The sequence below is a fragment of the Bubalus bubalis genome, chromosome 16 (assembly GCF_019923935.1).
Source record: "Bubalus bubalis isolate 160015118507 breed Murrah chromosome 16, NDDB_SH_1, whole genome shotgun sequence".
In the NCBI taxonomy this organism is placed as follows: Eukaryota; Metazoa; Chordata; class Mammalia; order Artiodactyla; family Bovidae; genus Bubalus; species Bubalus bubalis.
Window position 1 is genome coordinate 18,046,056 of NC_059172.1, and position 19,534 is coordinate 18,065,589.

Sequence of the window (19,534 nt, forward strand, 5' to 3'; positions counted from 1 at the left end):
CACTTTCACTTTCATCAAGAGGCTTTTGAGTTCCTCTTCACTTTCTGCCATAAGGGTGGTGTCATCTGCATATCTGAGGTTATTGATATTTCTCCCAGCAATCTTGATTCCAGCTTGCGCTTCTTCCAGTCCAGCATTTCTCATGATTGCTGTATTACTGCAATGCAAATATACTCTCATGTTAAAAAAGTACTGTTGAGTATAAAGGAGACTTTTCAAGTGGTCCAAGAATATGGCAATAAAATGATAATCCTAAAACGACTTTCACATGCTCCCACTTCAAACACAGATAAAAATAAGGAGCAGAATCACATAAATGTAACAACAAAAGATAGTAGTCTGCACTCCAAAGACAAATGGGAAAAGCAGCAATGAGTTTATGCTAATTTCTGTTGGGGTAGGGAGGGGGAGAAGAAGGGGATAGGAAGAAGAGTGTTAAAGAGGATAAAGAAAAAGGCACAGGGAGGGCTTCCCTCGTGGCTCAGCGGTAAAGAATCCGCCTGCCAGTGCAGGAGACCGGAGAAGGCAATGGCACCCCACTCCAGTACTCTTGCCTGGAGAATCCCATGGATGGAGGAGTCTGGTAGGCTACAGTTCATGGGGTCGCTAAGAGTTGGACACGACTGAGCGACTTCACTTTCACTTTTCACTTTCATGCATTGGAGAAGGAAATGGCAACCCACTCCAGTGTTCTTGCCTGGAGAATCCCAGGGACGGGGGAGCCTGGTGGGCTGCCGTCTGTGGGGTCGCACAGAGTCAGACACGACTGATGCGACTTAGCAGCAGCAGCAGCAGCAGTGCAGGAGACGAGGGTTGAGTCCCTGATCGGGGAAGATCCCACATGCTGAGGAGCAACTCAGCCCCCACTGAGCCTGTGCTCCAGAGCCTGGGAATAGCAGCTACTGAGCCCACGGGCCCCAATTACTGAAGCTCAAGCGCCCTAGAGTTCATGCTCTGCAACAAGAGAAGCCATCGCAATGAGAACCCGTCCACCACAATGAGAGAATAGCCCCTGCACGCCAAAACTAGAGAAAAGCCTGAGCAGCAACAAAGATACAGTCCAGCCAAAAATAAATACATAAAATTATTTTTTTCAAAGGCAAGGTAAGAGAGATGGTCTTGTCCAGCAAAAGACTTCTGACCAAAAGAGTTTGTCCACGCCAGGGATTGGACTTGGGTCGCCTGCATTACAGGCAGATTCTTTACCATCTGAGCCACCTGGGAGGTCCCTGATATATAAACTAGGGTATTAATTAATGTATAACCAGTGATTCCTGGGTTGGGAATATCCACTGGAGAAGGAATAGGCTACCCACTCTAGTATTCTTGGGCTTCCTTCGTGGCTTAGCTGGTAAAAATCAGCCTGCAATGTGGGAGACCTGGGTTTGATCCCTGAGTTGGGAAGACCCCCTGGAGAAGGGAAGGGCTACCCACTCCAGTATTCTGGCCTGGAGAATTCCATGGACAGAGGAGCCTGGCAGACTACAATCCATGGGGTCACAAAGAGTTAGACTTGACTGAACAACTCTCATTTCACTTCACTTCAGCCAGTAATCTTGGTTTCCAGGACTCTGCCTAGTATCACATTGATAAATTATCTCTTTAAGTGAAAGAGATAATTAGTAGGAAATTTATTCATTTGCCATTTTAATCTAAATCTTCCTCTGCAAGATGGAATGCCCATTATAACTTAAACATTGCATCATATGCCTCCCACTTCCTTCTTTTCTTAGTTTTTTTTGCTTTCTCTCTCTCTCTCTGTCTCTTACACACATGTGGAATCTACACTAGCAACAGTTACAACTGACATGAATATTAATTGCAGACATACGATGTGCTGGCACTGTGTTAGGTGCTTTGCAAGCAGTAGCTCACTCCTCAGACAACAAACCCTGTGACATGGGTGCTATTATTATCCCCATTGTACAGATGAAGAAATTCAGGCTTCAATGAATGGTTGAGTCCTTTCCCAAGGTCACGCAACTTGTCAGAAGTAGAAATAACCACAAATAACAGTGTTTTCTTTCTCACTGTAAGTTCTTCCCTACCCTGAGTCATCTCGACCTCCCAATTTAGGGAGAGGAAGTTGCAGAGCTGTTTGGGGAAGATAAATATTCTCATCCAAACCACCAACTGTAGGGAGGTTTTCTGCTGGACGTGGGAAATAAGGAGAATTCTGCAGTAGGAGAAAGTAAACAGGCCCCAGATACCCTTTGGATACCCACTTGGACAGCTATCCCTAGCAACTCGGTCATGGTAAGCCAAGCCAGAGTGTGGATGGCCACGGTGCACAGAGAATTCTCTGTTCACTCTCTGGCGTTAACTGGGGCAGTTCTGATTTGACATCACTCAATGTCTGTTCCACCTCTTCTAAGTATGGTACTCATATTACCAGAGTTTGGGTGTTTCTGCATGACTTTCATCAGTGAAGTCTAACTTAGGACATTTCTCAAACTCTTCTCTGAGGAAGAGTAAGCCACAAGATGTTGCTAGTGTTGCTGGAGAAAGGTTCCTCACTCAAACAATCTTTGGAAATATAGCATACAATATCGCAACGTGCATCTGTATGTTAAGATCTTGGGGGTGGACTTCAGGAAAGAAACATTCAATAATTTCATTTCTTTTCATGGAATACTATTAACAGTTTAAGGATATAATTTTCCATAGAGCACAATTGGTACAATGCTGTCCTAGACTGAAGAATTGCATGTCAGTCAAATTTGCTTTGAAGACAGCCCAGGACTAAATAAGATCACGGGGAGGTAGTAGTAGAGGCTTCCTGGCAGACTCTGCTTTCAGCTTTTTAATTTCTTGGATGACAGATATGCGATAGTATCCTAAATTTACAGGGGAAAAGTCTGCCTGCTTCACTGTGACTACAGAAACAAAATGAATAACCTTCACAATCACTCCTTCTGACCTATGCATCTCATCTGGGCTGGAGAAAAGAATAAGAACCAGTCACCTCCTTCAGAAGAAAGGCTGATGAGAGCAGATGCAGATGTGATTAAGGCATTTGATAGTGAATTAGCATAAGCAGCGATATTTGCTGAGAGCACATAGGTACCACGTGCAGGCTAGGCTCCCAGCAGGCAGTGGGTGACCTGCTTAATTGCACAGCCTTCTGGTGATGCATCATGGGCCTGTCCATTTGGGAAGTACCCAGAACATAGCACTGTGCCTCGACTGAATAGACACTTAAAAATATTTATTAAAGGAAGGAAGAGTGGGAGGAAGGAAACAAATTGAGGTTTAGAGATGCTCACTTGCCCAACATCACACCTCTGGTGAGCAGGAGAGCCAGGACTTAAATGCCAAATAGCTGAGCTCTCCCATGACTCGCCGACTGCCAAGATTTTGGTTAGCTAGCACACAACCAGCTTCAAGGAGCTGGCTTGAGGTTCTGGCCACATGTGCTCTGTATGTTCGCTTTGGCATTATTATTACTTGTGCAATCACAATTGCTGTTTTGACACAGCACTTTTAGTGGGGGCGGGGGTGGGGGCTGATACTGACAGCTAAAATTTAGTGAGCACTTAGTACATGTCACTTACTGCACTGAGAACATGATTCAGCTCATTCCCCATGACCATCCTAGAAGTCAGTACAATTACAAACCCATTTTATAGATGCAGAAACTGAGGAGCAGAGAGATTAGATGACAACCTCTAACTAAGTGGTGGAGTCAGGATTTGAATGGAGGCAGCTATTTTAGTTCTAGTGTGCGTGCTCAGTCATGTCTGACTCTTTGAGACCTCATGAACTGAGGCCCAACAGGCTTCTCTGTCCATGAAAATTTCCAGGCAAGAATACTGGAATGAGTAGCCATTTCCTGCTTCCAGGGGATCTTCTGTGACCCAGGAACTGAACCTTCATTTCCTGTGTCTTCTGCATCGGTAGGCAGATTCTTTACCACTGTGCCACCTGGGAAGCCGGAACTGAGGCAGTTTGACTGCCCAAATCCCTGTTTTTAACCTCTTAGCTACATGTATTCCATCTGGCCAATTACAGATATCCCAAGAGAAGGAAAAGAGGCAGGTACCACACACAGCTGGATAATTTTATCTGCTTTATTAATCTAACCCTTAAAGATGTTTACATAGATCTAAGCACATCACCAGTACCAACTCATTTAATCTTCAAAATACAGCAAAACAGTATGAAAGTGAAAGTTGCTCAGTCGTGTCCAACTCTTTGGGACCCCACGGATCATACAGTTCATGGAATTCTCCAGGTCAGAATACTGGAGTGGGTAGCCTTTCCCTTCTCCAGAGGATCTTCCCAACTCAGGGATTGAACCCAGGTCTCCAGCATTGCAGGCTGACTCTTTACCAGCTAAGCCATAAGGGAAGCCCAAGAATACTGGAGTGGGGAGCCTATCCCTTCTCCAGCGGATCTTTCCAACCCAGGAATCAAACTGGGGTCTCCTGCATTGCAGGCGGATTCTTTACCAACTGAGTTATCAAAACAGTATTCTGCTGCTAAGTCGCGTCAGTCGTGTCCAATTCTGTGCGACGCCATAGACGGCAGCCCACCAGGCTCCCCCGTCCCTGGGATTCTCCAGGCAAGAACACTGGAGTGGGTTGCCATTTCCTTCTCCAATGCATGAAAGTGAAAAGTGAAAGTGAAGTCGCTCAGTCGTGTCCGACTCTTAGCGACCCCAAGGACTGCAGCCCACCAGGCTCCTCTGTCCATGGGACTCTCCAGGCAAGAGTACTGGAGTGGGGTGCCATTGCCCTCTCCATTATTTCCGTTTCATAGATGAGAAAACCAAGGCACAGAGAGCTTAGTTGCTCAAAGTCACACAGCAAATGGCAGAGCTGGAACTCAAACCCAGGCAGTCTGCTCCCTAGTCCTTAGGCTTAACCCCTACAGGATGAAGCCCAATGGGAACAGGCAGGCACCTCATTTAAAGGTGAAATACCCTCCCAAGACCAGTGGCTAAAATGATCTCCAAGTTCCTACTCAGAGCCATCTGCAATCCTGGAAATTAAACAGGGGTCAGGGAGCTTGAATGACTTAATTGCTGCTCAATTTAGATTTCCTGGCTGAAAGGGTTTCTGCTCATCCTACTGGAAATTAATAGCCAATTGTTTCTTTGCATTCTTGTGGGAGGGTGAGCCATTCTGCCTGGGCCCTGGCTGTTTCTGGAACAGTAAGCACTCAGCCAGCATCAGCCAGGTAAAGGCTGGGAAGGGAAGAAACCAAGTCTCTTGTTGAACCTGGTAGCTTACTCCACTGGTCTAGGAGCTGGGGCCCCTCCTCCTGACTTTGCAGGAAAACTGCCCCTGTCGTGAGTCAGTTCAACACCCTTCTGCGCCTCTAACAGAGGGAGTCAGAGGAAGGAAAGGCGGTTATTTGTTAGGAGAAGGGGCACAAGGTCTTCAAAGGAAGCATGAGAAGCAGCAACCATAGCATCTATAGGAGTGACCCTGCACTATTAACAGTGGATCCCGCTTAGCACAGTAAGTCTACCCCCAGCCTTGCGGGATGGAAGTGAGCTTGGAGATACGGTGGGAGCGACCTCTGCCTGGGCACAGGGCAGGGACTCCGTGAATACACACTGAATATCTTGTAACATGAGTATAACTGAACATCCTTGAAACACTGGGTTTTACTTTTTCCTGGTCCCTGGTCACCTCCTTATTCTGTCTGCCAGTGTGACTAGAGGAATACTATAAGCTGGCTGGATCCCAGCCTCATCTCCAGCTACTCTTTTTTTTCACTCACCTTGCAGTGCACCAAGTCACACTGAGCTGCTTGCAATCTTGGCAAGGTGGGACTGCATTCAAATCAAGGGGCCAGGCAATGGAGACAAACTAGATTTCAGCACTGGTCCAGCAGTACAGCACTGTGAAGTTGGGCACAACACTTAACCTCTCTGGGCCTGGAGTGCCCTGTTCTCCCTTATAAAATACCACTTCCCCCTCCAGGCGCCAGGTCAGGATTATCTTTTCTCCGCCCCAGGTAGCCTGCCCAGCACTTTGCACACCCTCCTTTGCACCCACCCTGGGCACCCGGCCTTTCACACCCTCCCTTGCAGCATTTGTGTGAGCGCCTTACAGAGATCAGTTCACCTGTTCTCTGCTCACAAATCAGGAAATCAGTGATGCCGGGTGATTTATCTTCGAATCACCAAACCTAGGCAATGCCTGGGATACAATCGTGCATGCTCAGTCGCTCAGTCCTCTTCTGAGTCTTTGCGACCCCATGTAATTCACCAGGCTCCTCTGTCCATGGGATTCTCCAGGCAAGAATACTGGAGTGGGTTGCCATTTCCTCCTCCAGGGGAATCTTCCTGACCCAGGGATTGAACTTGCGTCTCCTGCATTGACAGATGGATTCTTTACCACTGAGCCATCTGGGAAGTCCCCTGGGATATAATACAGGCTTAGGAAAAGCTGTTATGGAAGAATAGAGGAAGAATATAAATGAAGAAAGAAACACAGATGGAGAGAGAAAGGGACCCATCTCTGATGACCCCTTAAAAACAGCAGGTATGGTTTGAGAAGTTCTAGAAAAAAATGTCCTTATCCTGAAAATATCTATTTTGCTTGCCCAGAGTCTAAGATTTCCTGCTTGGGAGACTTGTTCCTGGGGTTGAAGATACTGTCTCCCCTTGTTTTTTTTCCAAGGGTAATGTGTTCAACTATTATCAGCCAAGCACCTTAGCGTTCCATCACAAGATGGATTTCCAAAAGACAAGTGGGGAAAGCACGTCAGCGCTTTGGTGCTAAAGGTGGAGGAAAGGGGCCTTACAAAGGGAAGGGAGGGATCAGTGACCTAAAAAACAAGTCCATTTCAGTGAGTCAGAGTCATAAGAATGAGAACATGCAATTCTCATTCCCACCCTACCCTGCCTACCCGGTTCTCCTTTGCGTCAGTCACTCCAAAGCCCTCTTCTCAACTCCAGCTGGTGCCTGGATCCTTGCATGCAAGACCAGAAACTCTAGTGATTGCTGCACTGCTTTGGTCTGATGGAATATCCTTTTTCTCCTCCTTTCTTGTTTTTCTTTCTTCTCCTCCTCCTTCCTTTTCCTCTTCCTCTCCTCTTCTTCTTCCTCTTCTCCTCCTCTGCTTCCTTTTTCTTCTTCTATCTTCTCTCTCTCCTTTCTTTTCTCCTTGTAAGATATGTGTACCATTCGATATGACTTTAGCCCTGTGAGTCTGGACTAGGTAAGGGAAGACCCTCTCATCAACTAATGCTCCAGAATGTCAAGGGACCTCAGAAGTCACTCACCCAACTCTGCCTCATGCCCGAATCCTTTCCAGCACCCACTCCAGAAGTGGCTTCTGCTTGAACCCTTTCAGGGACGAGATGCTCACTGCCTCTCAGGGTAGCCGTTCCATTCTGGGAAGCTCCCATGGCTAGATGAAACCAGATCTGCCACTCTGAAGCTTATCCAAAGGAAGAAAAACAAGTAGAAATAAGCGATTTGTGTTAGATGACGTTGGGAAATTCTGAAGAAGTTCAAGGGTAAAAAAAAGGTTGTGTCTGTCCCAACAGAGGTAGATTTTTTTAAATTTTATTTTAATGAAGTATGGTTGACTTACAGGTTTCCCTGGGAGCTCAGCTGGTAAAGAATCCACCTGCAATGCAGGAGACCCCAGTTTGATTTCTGGATCGGGAGGATCTCCTGGAGAAGGGATAGGCTACCCACTCCAGGTAGCCTATTATATTCTTTTCCTATGGTTTATCACAGGATATTGAATACAGCTCCCTGTGCTATACAATAGGACCTTGTTGTTTATTCAGCCTGTGTGTTGGTTGGCCAAAAAGTTCATTCGGGCTTTCCTATAAGATACTACGGAAAAACCCGAACAAACCTCTTGGCCAGCCCAATATAATAGTTTGCATCTGCTAATCCCAAACTCCCACCCATCCCCCTCATCCTCCCTCCTCCTTGGTAACCCCAAGTCTGTTCTCTACGTCTGTGAGTCTGTTTCTGTTCCATAGGTTCATTTGTGTCATATTTTAGATTCCTAGGCATAGATTTACCTCCATAAACGAACAAGTGTGATGGTTAATTTTATGTGTCATCCTGACTGGGCTAAGGGATGCCTAGCCAATGAGTAAAACATTATTTCTGAGTGTGTCTGTGAAGGTCTTCTGGAAGAGATTTGCATCTGAACAGGAACCCTGAGTAAAGAAGATCATCCTCTCCAATGTGGTGGGCTCTTCCAATCCACTGAGGGTATGAATGGACCAAAAAGGCAGAAGAAGGGCCAATTTTCCTGGACATCCTTCTTCTGCTGACCCTGGACATCAGTGCTCCTGGCTCTCAGGCCTTCAGACTTGGGCCGAATTACAGCCCTGGCTCTCCTGGGTCTCCAGCCTCTTGGCTTCTGTTGTCATTTGGGCCGATTCCTATAATAAATCTCCATTTATGTATATAATCTCTCCTATTGGTTATGTTTCTCTGGATAACCCTGACTAGTACAAGTATAAACAAGGACACTGTATCTTTGGTTACATTCCTTCAGTGATTTCTCTCCTATAATAGAAAAAGTAAATACCTATAAAGCCTTGAATAGCTTTCAGACAGCCTTAAATAGCTTTCAGACTTTTTGGACTCAGAATCACTTTACACTCTTAAAACTTATTGATGATCCTCAAAATTTTTGTTTTTTGTGAGTTGTGTCTATTGATATTTAATATGCGTGTGTGCTCAGTCGCTTCAGTCATGTCTGATTCTTTGCCACCCTATGGACCGTAGCCCACCAGGCTCCTCTGTCCATGGGATTCTCCAGGCAAGAATACTGGAGTGGGTTGCCATGCCCTCCTGCAGGGGATCTTCCTGACCCAGGAGTTGAACCCATGTCTCCTGAATCTCCTGCATTGCAGGCAGATTCCTTACCCACTGAGCCAGCTGGGAAGTCCAATATTTAATATATTAAAAGATAAAACTGAGGAAAACTTAAATAGCTATTTATTGATTCACTTAAAAACCATTAAAAAAAGATATTTCATGTTAACAAAATTAAAATACATTTATGAAAACTGTTTTCCAAAAGCAAAATATATATGGTGAGCTGAGTGGCACTGTTTTTCAAATCTGCAGATCTCTGTAATGTCTGGCTTGAGAGTAAATAGCTGGATTCTCATATCTGCTTCTGCATTTGATCTGATGCAATAGAGCTCCAATTCATATAGCCTCTGGAAATTTCCACTGTGTACATACTTGAGTAAGAAGGAGAGTGGAAAAGGCAAATAATATAGTAAAATTATCATCATCATCATCATTATTACTAAAATAGTTTTGAACTCATGGATCCCATGGAAGGGTTTCAAGCAACTAAGATCAGCTACATAATTTGCAGGCAAATGGGAGGAGTCTCTTGGTCAAAAGTTATTTAGAATTTCAAGACAGCCACAACGCAACCTTAAATGGAGCACTAGCCCTTCTGAGCAGGGGGCCCTGTGTGACAGGACCTGAGGGCAACTTCAAAGGTCCCTGGACCACACTTTGAGAGTTGCTACTGCAGAATACTGCCTGCATCTTGCCTCAGATTGCTGACTTAGGGCCATGAGTATACACCAAAACGCTACAGAGGTAGCAGTCTGCTTCTGTGTGTGTGTGTGTGTGTGTGTGTGTGTGTGTGTGGTCTGAGCTGCTGGATCACCAGGCATAAGTGTTTTTGATCAATAACACATCCATAGCAAGACAGAAGTATCACTTGTGCAGGTTTACCCCCAGGTGCCTTCCACATAACCCAGCCTTTTACACAAATACACACACACACACACACACACACACGCACATACACCCCTCTAGCTAAAAGGTTGCACCCCTTGTGTTCCAAATGGCTGCGCACCAGATATTCATCATGGTTTCCTGTTTTGTGTTTTTATTGTGGTTACGGGCTTCTATCAGCCAAGCTGATATCTGTGGTCCCCATTTTCCTGTTTGGCGCCTAACACGTAGTGGGCACTCTATGCTTTTGCTGAGCTGAATTTTATAGTTCTGATGGTTGGGGGAAAATTCTACTTATTAAATGCTGTTAACAACTGATGGTTGGCAACATAAATACAGCGATTGCCCCTCCTTCCTGAGAACCAGGCTCTTGGGGCGATAAGCAACCCCCTGACTAATGGGTGGATTCACGCATTTGAATGACAGCGACACAGCATTTTCTAGCAACAAGTTGGTAATATTTCTTGATATTCCTGAGGCTAAGATAAGTACATAGTTAATAAAGGAGCAAAGTTTTTATGGTGTTTAGAAGGATGCCTTAGAATCCTGGTAACAAATAAGTCAATTTCAATGAACATTATGGGTGTGCACGCGCAAAGTCACTTCAGTCGTGTCCAACTCTTTGCAACCCCATGGACCATAGCCACCAGGCTCCTCTGTCCATGACATGCTCCAGGTAAGAATACTTGAGAGGGTTGCCATGCTCTCCTCCAGGAGATCTGACTGACCCAGAGATTGAGCCCACATCTCTTATGTCTCCTGCATTGGCAGGCGGGTTCTTTACCACTAGCGCCACCTGGGAAGCCCAATGAACATTATACACCTTTATAAATACAATACAGAGCAGTTTACAATTCTGGTCAAATCACCTCTCTCTCCAGCACAGAAGAAAGGGACTGCGACCTCTCTCTCAGTCAGACAAAAAATGACACAATAGAGGTATGAATCCTCCACCTAAAATAGACCTTCTTCTACTCATATTAAAAGTTAGTACTGCTGCAAGCAAAAGATCCAGGATCTTAAATTCAGATCTACCACTTTACAGGACGGGAAAATTGAGACTCAGAGATAAGAAGTATTTTTCTTACAATTTTATTTATTTTTGGCTGTGCTGGGTCTTCGTCGCTGCTCTGTTTCTCTAGTTGTGGTGAGCAGCAGCTTCTCTTGTTGCGGAGCGCGGGCTCCAGGGCACACAGGCCCAGCTCGTGGGCTCCATGATTGTGGATCCCGGGCTCTAGAGCACAGGCTCAGTAGCTGCGGGGTGCAGGCTTAGTTGCTCTGAGGCATGTGGGATTCTTCTGGATCAGGGATTGAACCTGTGTCTTCTGTAATCTCTGTGGCAGATTCTTTGCCACAGAGTCACCAGGGAAGTCTAAGAAAAGACCTTTTTTGCCCAAGATCACAGAGCTGTTTATTAGTAGCTGTGGGACATACACCCAATTCTCCAAATAGTTAGATAATGGATCATACACACCAGGGCTTTTAGGACAGTGTGAGTCCAGATTACTGAAAGTTTGACCACTACTTCATCTAGGATCATTAACAAGTAAAGTCCAAAATATTTCTTCCAAATACAGCTGGGCATCAAACCCTCCACTAGTGCCCTGAGCACCATCCCTTCCCTGACATTCATTTGAAACACCTTCGCTCCATTTTCAGCATCTTTATCCTCTTCTCTTCCATCAGCCCCCTTTCCTTTCCTCCAACATGCATTCGTTGCCTTGGGGAGAAGGAAAAGAAAGCCTTCCCATGGCTAGCTGCTCCTTGTAGCTATAATTCTATTTCTTTCTTGGTTGTTACTGCCAAACCCCTGGAAATGATCTATTATCGGGGCCTCCCTTTTCTCACCTCCCTTGACTCCCTTAGCCCTTGCAGTCTGGCTGTCATCCCAGCGCTTTACAGAAACCACCCACTCAAGGGTCAATGATGTGCCTGTCCTAAATCAAATGGCTTTGACTTGGTCATAATTCTCCTTGACGTCAATGACTATGCTTCCCTAATAGTGATAGTCATCGTGATAATACGAAGCTTTTATACTTCAAAAGTAGGTCAGGTCTTAAAAAGCCATTTGTAAGTTCAGTAGTTAAAAGGACTTTGGAGCCAGACTGCCTACTTCATCTCTTGCTTGCACAACTCTCTAGCTGGATCCCTTGCTTCTCAGCTAAACTGGAAACATAACAGTAGCCAGCTCACAGAGTTGGGGTGAAAGTCCATGAGATATATTTAGAACACTGTCCGCCACATATTACATGCTCAATAAGCATGAGTTGCTGTTGTTAGTATAATATTTGTAAATCTAAGAAGATTGAGAAGAGTTTAAGCTTGCAATGTCCATTTACATAGCCACCAGATGGAAGGGTTAGTTGGCACTCTGACATTTCTGTTTCTCCTTGCTGCTCTCATACATCTCTCAGGCATATTTCTTTAAAATAGATCAATTTGGAAATCTATAGAGGCAACTGACAGTCCATCCCCAGATGGTCTCCGTAAGTATCTTAGCAGCCTATAGGATCCATACCCCAATCACCCAAGGTTCTTTCTAATGAGGAACAGATTCAACTGAGCTTTAAATTCATGGATCACCCATAGCTTGTGATAGAAATCTCCAAGCAGCACTTTCCACTTTCTGCGAACGGAAATGTATAAGCCCTTGCATTTTCCAAAGCCTAGCCTACTCCTAAATTTGCATGAGGCTTCTAGGGTTGACACTCTGCTCTGGCCTCCTAGTAGCGATTTTTTTTCCATTTTGGTTTTCTTTTTTTCTTGCCTCAGGCTGATAACTGTAGAATACATGAGCTCAACATTTTCCAAATATAATATGATGCCCTCTTCATTCGACATGATGATGATATGATGATGACAAAGATGGGAGAAATTTCTTGAGTGTTTACTATGTGCCCAGCTCAGTTCTCAGCACTTTATATGCATCATTGTCCCGTGTTCTCACTTCACCTCAAATGCACATGCACAATTCTTTTTCTCACTTTCAGTTAAAAAAAATGAACTCTACTTTCATTTCCATTATGAGCAAATCTCTCAGTAACATGCTCAATGCTTTCCCTGCTTTTGCGCATACAGGAAATTAAGGATTTAGTAATAAATCATAAGACACCTCAAAACAAAGCAACATGCAACTAACAAGCCATAAATAAAGGATAATCAAAACACTGAAGCTGAAGTAACTACCCCAATGACGCCCTCCTGTCTTTGGTGGCAGTGGATATGTCATGTCCAGAACTTACCTTTGTTCCTAAGTATAAAATAAGCTGAAAGATGATTAGAGAAGCTTCAACAGGACTGTTGAGTGTTTACCAGGTCCCAGGCTCTATACTCAGAGCTTTAGAAGTATTATCTTCTTGAATCTTCAAAACAGTCATGAGCTGAATATTGTTAGTGTCTCCATTCTACAGATAAGGAAACTGAGGTTAAGAAGGTTATTTGCCCAAGTCATATTAGGCCAAGATTCAAACACAGGTGCATCTGCCTTCAAAGCCTATGTTCTCAGCAGCTCAATTCCTATGCTGACTTCTGCAGCAGTATGTTCTCTGAATTTTCCCAGAGAGAGAAAAAGATATGTGACTGCCAATGTCCTTTCTGCCTTCTCTCTTTTCTCCCATTCCCCTTGGGACTGGAGGAGAGCATTCAGTTTCACCTCATCACTAACCTAGACTGGAAACATTTTAAAGTCAACTCATTCAACCCTGTGTGTCTAAAAACGTCCATAACTCCTGGCATATATATATACTGGTCTAGATAAATGAACAAAATACCTTTCTAAAGGTGTTGAAAAAAAAAGTAATCATTGTATTCTCAAGGAATGATCTTAGAGCTTCAGGTTTTAACAGTTTATGAGTTTGGGCCCATGCAATGATGGAGCTCATTGGAAGCAGACTGACGGAAGGCACTGGTTCTCAAACTCGGGTGATTTTTACCCCCACCGCCACCATGCCAGGAACATTTAGCAGAGTCGGAAACATTTTTAATCCTCATGACTGGGGGTGGAGGGAGGGATGTTAGTGGGACCTAGTGGCAAGGATGCCACTAAACACCCTCCAGTACGCAGGAAAGTCACCAAAATAAAAAGCTATCTGGTCCAAGTGTCAATAGCGCTGAGGCTGAGAAACCAGTCAAAGGATTTGTTCTTTCTGAAGCTGGAGTCCTGGAGGTTGAGGTGGGGCAGGGATGTATAAGCCCTCTGTTTATCCGAGTGCCAAGCACCGTAATCCAGGGTCACCCTCTTATTTGAATGGAAGGAATGGGGAAAAGGAACAGCTTGAGGATCCACAGATGTAACTCCTGGTCCTGAAACATACAACTAACATGATTTAGTGCTACAGAAAAGGCTGGGCTCAACTTTTCATCTGTGAAAGGGGTGTGGATAAAGGGGACCCCTTTTAGTTCTTAAATCCCCTAGTTTTAACAAATTTTGAAAGCTGCACAAGGCATACATTTCTCCTGAGAAAGTGCCCTCCTGGTACCAGGAGGAAAAGAACATTCTTATTACCCGAGATGGGGAGTTGAGATGGAAATGGGCTTGCACAAATAAACATTATTCAAATAACCCTTATTTAATTTATTATAAATTAATTTTTATAAATTATATATATAATTTATTATGCTGCTGCTAAGTCACTTCAGTCAATTATTATACAAATTTATAAAATAACCCAATTTAATGAAATTAAAAGACGCTTACTCCTTGGAAGGAAAGTTATGACCAACCCTAGATAGCATATTCAAAAGCAGAGGCATTACTTTGTCAACAAAGATCCGTCTAGTCAAGGCTATGGTTTTTCCAGTGGTCATGTATGAATGTGAGAGTTGGACTATAAAGAAAGCTGAGCACCGAAGAATTGATGCTTTTGAACTGTGGTGTTGGAGAAGACTCTTGAGAGTCCCTTGGACTGCAAGCAGATCCAACCAGCCCATCCTAAAGGAGATCAGTCCAGGGTGTTCATTGAAAGGACTGATGTTGAAGCTGAAACTCCAATACTTTGGCCACCTGATGTGAAGAGCTGACTCATTTGAAAAGACCCTGATGCTGGGAAAGATTGAGGGCAGGAGGAGAAGGGGACGACAAAGGATAAGATGGTTAGATGGCATCACCGACTCAATGGACATGGGTTTGGGTGGACCCCAGGAGTTGGTGATGGACAAGGAGGCCTGGCGTGCTGCAGTTCATGGGGTCGCAAAGAGTTGGAGACGACTGAGCGACTGAAATGAACTGAAATAACCCTTATCTTCCATTAGTTTCCCCTATATATTTCCTATTCACTTTCCCACAGTTTACCACCCTAGAAGCCCAATCCCCTTTCCTTTGTCTAATTACTTCTTCACAATTTATCACCATTTGTTAAAATGATATCTAAGCCCCCAGAGATTTCTACTTCTTTCACATACAAATATTGATATCAAATAAAATGCGTATGCTTTTCTCCTGTTACTCTGTCATCTGTCAGCTTAATTCACAGTCCTGACTCAGAATCTAAGAAGGTAGAGGAAAAGTTTTTCCTCCTCTGAAAAGGCAAAATTATTAAAAGACTACTGTGCTGTGCTAAGTCACTTTAGTCGTGTCCGACTCTTTATGATCCCCATGACTGTGGCCTGCCAGGCTTCTCTGCCCATGGGGTTTTCCAGGCAAGAATACTGGAGTGGGTTGCCATTTCCTCCTCCAGGAGATCTTCCCAACTCAGGGATTGAACCAGGTCTCTTAATTCTCCAGCGTTGACAGGCAGGTTCTTTACCACTAGCGCCACCTGGGAAGTCCGACGGCTACTTCCACACAATAAACACATTCATGGACATTGTCCATTGCTGGAATGGCAGGGGAGTGAGGAGTGGACTCATCTTTGTTTAGAAAAACATGGTGATGAGTCTGTAGGTATAATAAGTTATCCAATTCAGACTGTAATGAAGAGGCGGAAATAAAGGGAGCTAAAAGTGTCCTCCAAAATAAAGTAATAAGAATTCTCCATTTTTCCCTTGAAATCTGAGCCACAGAGATACTGGAAAGGCTCAGGAATTATATAACAGAAGAAAATGAAAGCAGTTTATCAGATAAGGGCGACCAGGGGACCCAGCAACATAGAAACTAACCAGATCAACAACAGAGATGACCTAGATACTGTGGTAGTTATTTAATAACTGATTATCTACTGGTTACCATGTGCCAGGGGCTTCCCAGGTGGTGCTAGTGGTAAAGAACTGCTCCCAACGCAGGAGATGTAAAAGGCGCAGGTTCCACTCCCTGGGTTGGGAAGATTCCCTGGAGGAAGGCATGGCAACCCACTCCAGTACTCTTCCCTGGAGAATCCCATGGACAGAGGAGCCTGGCGGGCTACGGTTCATAGGGCCATAAAGAGTCGGACACGACCAAAGGGACTTAGCAGGCACACACCATGTATCAGGTGAGGTTCTAAGCACCTTACAAGTATTCAGTCACAGAATCCTCACAACAATCCCATTAATATTGTTTATTATCACTATTTTATAGATGAGGATGCAGAGGCAGAGAAGTTAAGTGATTTACTTCGGATTCCACAGCTGGCAGAGGGCACAGCTGGGATTTGAACCAGGGCAGTCTGACTTGAAGATCTGTTCTTTTAAATGACTGTATTGCAGATACACGCGTTTGTTCTGTGATGTAATTCTGTTAGCTCAGAAAAAATCTGGGAAGTTAAACTGAGACAGAACAAAATCTATTCTCTTTAGCCTGGGAGCTCAGCAGTGCAGAGCTGAAACCTCCAGGAGCAGTGAGGATGGGCTAGAGGTGATGGAGGAAAAGCAGGTGGCAGGAGGTCAAAGCCAGAGATGCCACTGGGTGGTCTCCTTTGCTGACTCCTCTGTAAGGAAGGCTGGAGAAAGGAACGGCAACCCACTCCAGTGTTCTTGCCTGGAGAATCCCATGGACCCAGGAGCCTGGCGGGCTACAGTCCATCGGATGGCAAAGAGTCCGACAGGACTGAGTGACTAGGCAACCTGTAGGGGAGGGTAGGTCTCACAATCCTTTCTCTGGTTATTAAATGAAAGAGTGTGTCCAGTTCCATCTGGACCACCCCAAGGTGTCTTAGGTCGAGTTAAAAAAAATGATAGGCTTTTAAAAAGTGATACACTAAATTTGCCATCCACCAGAAAACAAAGGAAGCTGTACCCCCGCCCCTCACCCCCGGCAACACACACACACACACACACACACACACACACACACCCCAACTCCCACCAGGAGTTCCCTCCTCACCCCTCCCTGCCTCAGGAGCAGGAGCTGGAGAGCTCCCGGGAGGGTGTGGGGGTTTGGGTGGGGGGACAGGGGCCCCTTGCCGTAGAGTGTGGGCATCACGGGATTCCGGAGAAAGAACAGAAGGCCCCTTGCCTTCCTTCCCCTGAACAATCGACCAGAAGGAAGTCGGGACACTCAGCGCTTGGATTTTCCCCCGCAGGAAACCCGGGCCCTGCAGGGCCTCCCGCTTCCCCTCCCCCACCGCCCCGGGTACAGCTCCACGTGAGCGCAGGGCTCTTTGGCTAAACAGAGAGGGCGGGGTACAGCCCGTAATTTGTCTTGCTGTCTATTTTAACCTTGTTGCTTCTAGAAATAACACTTTCTTAAATCTGAATTCATCAGAGAGCGGTACTAAATAAAACTACATATTTACTCTGAGCCTACTGGGTGCTGATACTGAGCCCTAACAAAATAGGAAAGACTCAGCTTCTTCATATATGGATACATGGGTGGTGCTTCATTACTCCAGCTACTTAATCACTTTCCTGAACTTCATTTTTCATCAGTAGGGTGGGAACACAGACACATACCTTAGAGCCGTGCTGTGATATTACATTTAAAATCTGTGTGAGGGCATCTAGCACCGTATATGACACACAGCAATCTCCTTGAATTTAGCATCAATGATTAGTTTTTAACTCATCTCTTTTTTATAGTTATTCGCTTGAAAATACATGAGACAAAGTTCCTGATCTCCAAGATCTCACTTTTGGTTGTGGCACATCCATTCAACTACCAGCCCACACCAAAATGCCTAGAAGTCTTGAAAAGGGTGCTACTGTGTGGTCAGAAGAAGCAGGACTTGAACTGGTTGAAGGAGGAGCAGGATTTGGGTATCATGTCACCTTTCATTTGCATCCTGCCTTTTGCACTCCCAGTGTAAAAGGGTCTTTCATACCTCATCTGCCTGAGTAGATGGGGACAGCAGGTGCCAAGAAGTCTTTAATAGGTGAGAAAACAGCTCTAGAGAAAGAATACAACCAAGCCAAGACCAGTCTGCTGTTGTCAAAGATTACGAGGTGAAAAGTTAACCAAAAGTTAACACAGTCAAGAGTAAACCAAGAGAGTCATCTGGCAGTTGTGTAACAACCCCAGTGATGACTGTCATGACAGAAAACTATTAATATCTGCCAAGCGCTTATTCATTTGTGCCAGGAGTCACAGAAAGCGCTAAATGTGTGTTGGCTCATTTGGTTCTCATACTCAGTCTATGAAATACAGGGTAGTATTATAATTAATTTTCTCTCTCTTACAGAGGAAAAATGAAGGCTTGCAGAGGTTCAGAAACTTGGGCCAAGGTTGCTGGGCTAGCTGCTACCCCAGGTCTGTCCACCCTAGAGTTCAGGCCCTGAGCTCAGGCCCATAGAAGTTCTGCTGAGACCAGCTTGTTCTAGACTATTTTAGACAGGGGCCATGTAAGGATCACTTAGTCTGATCCTATCCAGTACCCCCAGTGGCTGGACTGTTCCCTGCTTAACAGGAGGTGATGGGTCGCCATGGTTCAGGTACAGACTCTGAGGCTCCGTGAGTGGATGGGTCTCCTCTCCACATCCACCCCGACGCCTGCTCTCTCTGCTTCAGGCTCAGCAGACTCTACTCCTCTCATAGGAACTCCCTTGACCTTCACCTTCCCAGCCTCTGTCCTCCACGATCGCCTAGTTTGCTCATGTGTGTCTAACATCCCAGCACCCCAGGCTAGAAAGAGAGCCCTGACATGACTGGTACAAAGAAGAGTGAGACTGACCCTCTATCATAAAATCATGCTTCTGTAAGCAGCTTTTGCAGGAAAGAGCTCTCAGCAGGAGGCACCCTTTGGTCTTGTCACTAACTTTAATCTGCGCACCCCCATGCTGTACTCACCTCCAGTCCTAGCACCCGTTTCAGACCTTTTCATCACACAATAGGTAATTAATAGGTGACCAGATATCTTCCCCTGCTCCCCCTTCAGTAATCTTGTGAATAAATTCTGTGAACAAGAAACCTTTTAAAGAAAAAAATCACAAGACATCAACAAGTCTGCACACAGTAGTTGGATGTGAGCTCCAACTCAATGATTAACTGAGATTGTTTCCTTTTTTTCCCTTTAAAAACTTTCATGACCAAGCAGAATCACTGGAGATGGTTTTAGGGGGACACTGAGCCCACCATCTCCCCACATTGCTGGCATTTTGATTAAAAGCAACTTTCCTTTCTGCCAACATTTCCCTCTCTCTCTCTTTATTGAGTTTTGAGCAGTGAGCAGCCAGCTGGACCTGATATGGTAGTGCTTCATTATCATTGTCTCAAACTGAGTTGCTTTTTTTTTTTTTTTTTTTTGGTTTTTGGTTTTGTTTGTTGGTTGGTTTACCAATTACTGATTTCTCTGCAACTTGTGGCTAACTAAAACTTCCTTCAATAAAGTCACAAATGTCTCACTGTACAGAAGGCACTCCCATACAGGTAATTCCCAAGGCTTAGTTATGTCATTTGGGGCGTTCAAAAAAGAAATTACAAAAAAAGCAATGCATGTGTTCCAGCTCAAATCACACAAAACAGAAATGAATAAAGAAAAGTGAATAACCTC

The 19,534-nt window shown here is 44.9% G+C and overlaps 1 long non-coding RNA gene across 1 annotated transcript; it reads right to left on the minus strand.

Annotated features, from left to right (window-relative positions):
- Window positions 1-99: 99 nt before the first annotated feature.
- On the minus strand, window positions 100-19,147 carry LOC123329722. Its single transcript, XR_006545260.2, has 4 exons — window positions 18,832-19,147; window positions 12,938-13,099; window positions 7,241-7,398; window positions 100-157 (listed from the first exon to the last, which is right to left on the minus strand). It is a non-coding gene; the product is annotated as an uncharacterized LOC123329722 (long non-coding RNA).
- Between the last annotated feature and the right edge of the window lie 387 nt (window positions 19,148-19,534).